General features: G+C 43.0%; 1 pseudogene; it reads left to right on the top strand.

The window, feature by feature from the left end:
• Nucleotides 1-395: 395 nt before the first annotated feature.
• Nucleotides 396-3,905, top strand: LOC116476874 (acyl-coenzyme A diphosphatase NUDT19-like; annotated as a pseudogene).
• The last annotated feature ends 2,536 nt before the right edge of the window (nucleotides 3,906-6,441 follow it).

Genomic DNA, 6,441 nt, shown 5'->3' with positions numbered 1-6,441 from the left:
CCAGCACTTTGGGAGGCCGAGACGGGCGGATCACGAGGTCAGGAGATCGAGACCATCCTGGCTAACACGGTGAAACCCCTTCTCTACTAAAAATACAAAAAATTAGCTGGGCATGGTGGCGGGCGCCTGTAGTCCCAGCTACTCGGGAGGCTGAGGCAGGAGAATGGCGTGAACTCGGGAGGCGGAGCTTGCAGTGAGCCGAGATCGTGCCATTGCACTCCAGCCTGGGCGACAGGGCGAGACTCTGTCAAAAAAAAAAAAAAAAAGCCTACCCGTCCAAACAAGAGCTGATAAGAGTCTGAACTATGTCAATAGTACTGGGAATGAGAAGAGGGGATGGAGAGAAGAGATGACAAGAAGAAAGAATCTGCAGGACCTGATAACTGATGTTTGGGATGAGTAAAAGGAAAGAATCTCTGGTGGCTCCAGGTTTCCGTGAAGGCTGGTAATGCCCTTCACCAAGAGAGGAAACCCAGGAAGACAATGGGTATGAGGAATATACAGACATTTAGAATATGGAAACCACACCTCTTTATTGAAATCCACAACAATAACCCCTTGTTATATAGTCAGCCCTTAAAAATGATTAATTCATTATTTTCTAAAGCCACACAAAGAAGTGTCACTCCTAAGAGGAAATCTTAACTAATTAATTACTTATGATTACACTGTAAGTGTAAGGTATAACTAGCAATGAAAGTACATTTGCTTTTGAAAGAAGGTCTAGGAAAAATTATTCTAAAATCGAGTGCTGTAATTATTTTCATAAGTATGGGGGGAAGTACAGTGTTTTATTATCAGGTCTATGAAAAAGGGCAGTGTAATTAATCATCAACTATATTCTTAAAATTAGGCTTCTTTTAAAACATAAAAGTCAAAGAAATGCATTTATTTTTAATTGAGGCTCTAAGAATATTTTTTAAATTAGCATCATGAAATTGTTATCAGGACAAAAATCATTTGCATTGCCCACAAATGACCCCATTTTCAGTAATGTGCATCAAATGTATCATCCATAATAAGACTTCGTCCTGGCTTGGCTTTTTTTTTTTTAATCTAAAAAGCTTTAATTTCTTTACATATATTTATCCAGTGTCCCTGTGCCTCATGAGGATAATTCTCTGGGAAATTAAACCACAAAAAGATGCCTGACTTTCCCCCAAGTCACAAGAGGCATAGGAATAAGGGACACCCCCAGGCGAGACTCCTTGGCATTCCGTGTTGCTCTCTTTACTACAGTAAAATGATTCCACAAAGTTATGAAATTCAGATGGGAGGCCCTAACATGTGTTGGAGGCCAGAAAAAAAATATCCCTAAGAAGACAGGGGCTGGGCATGGTGGCTCACACCTGTAATCCCAGCACTTTGGAGGCCAAGGTGGGTGGATCACCTGAGGTCAGGAGTTCAAGACCAGCCTGGCCAACATGGTGAAACCCTGTCTCTATTAAAAATACAAAAATTAGCTGGGCATGGTGGTGGGCACCTGTAATCCCAGCTACTCAGGAAACTGAGGCAGGAGAATCACTTGAGCCTGGGAAGCAGAGGTTGCAGTGAGCTGAGATCGTACCACTGCATTCCAGCCTGAGTGATGAGTGAGACTCGGTCTCAAAAAAAAAAAAAAAAAAAACATATTGGAGGAAGAAAGATAAAAGTGGCTCCAGCATTTAAAGGATCACTCTCTGCCATCATCTCTCACTCTTGTTTGAAGTGTTCCTTTCTATTACATTAATTCTTTGTAACTGACAGAAGTTTCCTTTCCTTCCTTTTCTCCTTCCTCTTCCTTTCTTCTGCAGTCAGTACCCTGCAAGGATCAGGGATGTCACCATAACTAGGACACATTCCTACCCTCAAGGAGCTCAGAGCTGAGTAAGAAACTTAAGATTTAGTCAGGGAAATATATGCCTTTTATATATTTTTTAATTGACAAAATGGTATGTATTTATCACATATAGCATGAGTTTTAAAGTATATATACGTTGTGGAATAACTAAATCTAATTGACATACACGTTACTTACAGTTATCATTTTTGTGGTGAGAACATATAATATCCACTGTCTTAGCATTTTTCAAAAATGTAACATATCATTAACTATAGTCATGATGTTGTACAATAGATCCCTTGAACGTATTCCTCCTATGTAACTGAAATTTCGGTTTTGTCCAACATCACCTCCTTGCCACCTCCAATAGCTCTAGCCTCAGATAAATACCATTCTACTCTTTTCTTCTATGAGTTCAAATTGCTTAGATTTCACACGAGTGAGATTATACAGTATTGTCTTTCCGTGCCTTATTTTACCTAACATAATGTCCTCCAGGTTAATCCACGTTGTAACATATAACAGAATCTCTTTGTTTTTTTCATGGCTGAATAGTATTCCATTGTGTATACATACATTTTCTTTATCCATTCATCTGTTGATGGCCACTCAGGTCGATTTCATAGCTTGCTACTGTGAGTAATGCCGCAACAAACATGGGGGTGCAGATATCTCTTCAACACATGAGTTTCGTCTCCTTTGGATATATATCTAGTAGCGGAATTGAGGACCATATGGTAGTTCTATTTTAATTTTCTTAAGGAACAGCCATATTGTTTTCTGTAATGACTGCACTAATTTACATTCCTACCAACAGTGTGCAAGGGTTCCCTTTTTTCCACGTTTTCAATGAACACTTATCTTTTGTCTTTTTTATAATAGCCATTCTAACAAGTGTGAGGTGATATCTCATTGTGCTTTTAATTTGCATTTGTACATTTTTTTGGCCCAGGGAACATCTGGAATTTTTATTTTGACCAGAAAGCTATGAATATTTTCACTTTGAAATCTTAAAGTACTGATAGATTGACATCTTAAAAGCAAATGCCGCTTGGAGGAGGTAGGCATGTTGCTGCTTTGGCCCAGGGCCGCCCCAACTGGCCTACGCCAGGGCCTGGCCTTGCCCTCAAGCTGCCTAGGGGCCTCGCTGCCTGGCAACCCCAGCCTGCCTGCACCGGGACCCGCGCCCCTTCCTGTGGCTGTGCCTGCACCTTGACTGCACGCCTGACATCTGGGCGCTGCAGGAGGGGAGTGCCTGGCTCACACCTTTCATGCACGCTGCCACTCGTCACTCCCACACGGCCTCCTTACTGCGTTGCCTCCTCGAGCCGCTGTCGGTTTACCCTGACTTGGCCAAGGTGGTGGGCTGCCAGTGGTCATCTCTGTCAGTTGCAGCTGAGAGTTTCTTATCAAAAGAAATGTGGTTGGCACCCCCACAGTTCTATGAAATAAGAAGACTTGAAAACTTGGCCTCTCTCCCTGACTTGCACAAATTGTGGTTGGATGGTACATTAGAAGGATGGAAAAGATGGCTGCCCATCACCTTGTTAACTGCTGATAGGAAGCTCCAGCTTTTTCCAGTTGATGAGCTACACTTGGAAGATTCAGACTTTTTAGAAAATCTTTTTTCTACTGAAAAGAAAGACTGGGTTGGGCGTGCTGGCTCAGGCCTGTAATCCCTGCACTTTGGGAGGCCAAAACAGGTTAATCACCTGAGGTCAGGAGTTCGAGACCAGCCTGGCCAACATGGTGAAACCCTGTCTCTACTAAAAATACAAAAATTAGCCGAGCGTGGTGGCAGGCGCCTGTAGTCCCAGCTACTCAGGAGGCTGAGACAGGAGAACTGCTCAAACCTGGGAGATGGAGCTTGCAGTGAGCCGAGATGGTGCCATGGCACTCTAGCCTGGGCGACAGAGCAAGACTCCGTCTCAAACAAACAAAAGGCTGAAGAAATCATGAAGGAAGGCAAGCAGTTTCACTGAATAGTGATATCCAATCACCATCTTTATGATATCTACGTGACTGTTCAAAGTGTAAACACGTTTATCCCAAGAACTCCTTAGTAAGAAAGAGCCATCTGTAGGGTGCCCATGCTTGTTTATAAACTGGCTTACTTGGAGTCCTTGTGAATAATGAGGGTTGAATTTCAACTTGCTTGAAATGTAAGGAACTTTGTGCCAGTAAAAGCTATTATAATGCACTATTTCTTATTTCAAGTGTTTTAGGGAGCTATCTTGCTTATTTTATTCTTTAAACCTTACAGTGTGCCACATGTATAAAGTTTATAAAGTATTAATGATCTTGTTAACCAAAATAAGAAAAAAATTTCACAAGGGTTCCCACTCCTGTATTGTTTTATTATCTCAAAAGTTTAAATAAGGCTGGGTACAGTGGCTCATGCCTGTAATCCCAGCACTTTGGGAGGCCGAGGCAGCAGATCATGAGGTCAAGAGATCGAGATTATCCCGGCCAACATGGTGAAACCCCATCTCTACTAAAAATACAAAAATTAGCTGGGCATGGTGGAGTGTACCTGTAGTCCCTACTCCACCTACTCGGGAGGCTGAGGCAGGAGACTCGCTTGAACCCATCCACTATATTGGCACTTTTCCTGATGTGCTTTGAAGGATGATCCATGAATTTCTTAGACACTTTGCTGGAATTACTTTAAGGGTGTCTGATTAGATGGTGAACAGGAGACTGAGATAAACTAAAAGTGATCATGTCATTGTTTTCTTGCTATGTCTTTAGCTTGATGATTAAGATACAATTCCTTTTAAAACCAAATGACATTAGTTATTATGTTTCCCAAATTAGAAATCTATCTTAGTTGATATTTTAAAGAAACACGAAGCCATAACCAAAACCATCATTGTTTTTACGCCAGAGTGTTAATGAATGTAAAGAGGTTACAGAGGTGTGGTGTTTAAGTAATGACGTTTATTTTTACTATATTTAGGGAGTAATTTTTCATTGTCTTTAAAGATAAATAATATTTATTGATTAAAGGTGAGAAGCCGAGTGTAGTGGCTCACACCTTTGGGAGGACGAGGCTTGATGGGAGGCGGAGGTTGCAGTGAGCCAAGATCGTGCCACTGCACTCCAGCCTGGGCAACAAGAACAAAATTCCATCTCAAAAAAAAAAAGGGGGGGTGAGAAATGATAGTTAAGACACCCATTGTGTCAAGATCTTTGACTATATTACGCATTGGACAAATGATTTGATTTTGAGGCAGGAAAATAGGGTCTGGAGGCAAGGGAACATAAGGCTGATTCACACTTCAGCTATGACAGGAAATATCCTCTCCATAGGGTGTTGGGGACCAGCCTCAACACCACCCGTAAGGGTACCGAAGTCTGGTGGTGACAAAGGAATGAGAAGAGACAGGTTAAGAGTTCATAAAGTGGGAGCCAGGGTGCCAGGGCAAATCAGAGGCTGCAAAGGCCCAGAGTTCTGGTCTCCACACTATTTATTGAGTACAGTTACTTAGATCTAAGAAGCAGATGTTCAGGGCGAAACAGTGAAAGGGAGGTGTCAGGCCTCTGAGCCCAAGCTAAGCCATCATATCCTCTATGACCTGCACATATACATCCAGAGGGCCTGAAGCAACTGAAGATCCACAAAAGAAGTGAAAATAGCCTTAACTGATGACATTCCACCATTGTGATTTGTTTCTACCCCACCCTAACTGATCAATGTACTTTGTAATCTCCCCCACCCTTAAGAAGGTTCTTTGTAATTCTCCCCACCCTTGAGAATGTACTTTGTGAGATCCACCCGCTGCCTGCAAAACATTGCTCCTAACTCCACCACCTATCCCAAAACCTATAAGAACTAATGATAATCCGACCACCCTTTGCTGACTCTCTTTTTGGACTCAGCCCGCCTGCACCCAGGTGAAATAAACAGCCTTGTTGCCCACACAAAGCCTGTTTGGTGGTCTCTTCACACGGACTCACGTGACATTTGGTGCCAAAGACCCAGAACAGAGGGACTCCTTCGGGAGACCAGTCCCCTGTCCTCACCCTCACTCTGTAAAGAGATCCACCTATGACCTCGGGTCCTCAGACCAACCAGCCCAAGGAACATCTCACCAATTTCAAATCAGGTAAGTGGTCTTTTCACTCTCTTCTCCAGCCTCTCTCGCTACCCTTCAATCTCCCTGTCCTTCCAATTCCAGTTTTTTCCTCTCTAGTAGAGACAAAGGAGACACATTTTATCTGTGGACCAAAAACTCCAGCGCTGGTCACAGACTCAGGAAGACAGTCTTCTCTTGGCATTTAATCACTGCAGGGATGCCTGCCTGATTATTCACCCACATTCCATTGGTGTCTGATCACTGCAGGGACACCTGCCTTGGTCATTCACCCACATTCCCTTGGTGTCAAGTCAATTGTGGGGATGCCTGCTTTGGCTGCTTACCCACATTGCAGCCCAGGGCTGCTCCCCACCCCCTTTCTCCGTGTCTCTACCCTTCTCTTTAAACTTGCCTCCTTCACTGTGGGCAACCTTCCACCCTCCATTCCTACTTCTTCTCCCTTAGTCTGTGTTCTCAAGAACTTAAAACATCTTCAACTCTCGCCTGACCTAAAATCTAAGCATCTTATTTTCTTCTGCA

This window comes from Hylobates moloch, unplaced genomic scaffold (genome assembly GCF_009828535.3).
Source record: "Hylobates moloch isolate HMO894 unplaced genomic scaffold, HMol_V3 SCAFFOLD_2, whole genome shotgun sequence".
Lineage (NCBI taxonomy): Eukaryota > Metazoa > Chordata > Mammalia > Primates > Hylobatidae > Hylobates > Hylobates moloch.
This window is presented reverse-complemented; position numbering and strand designations above follow the sequence as displayed.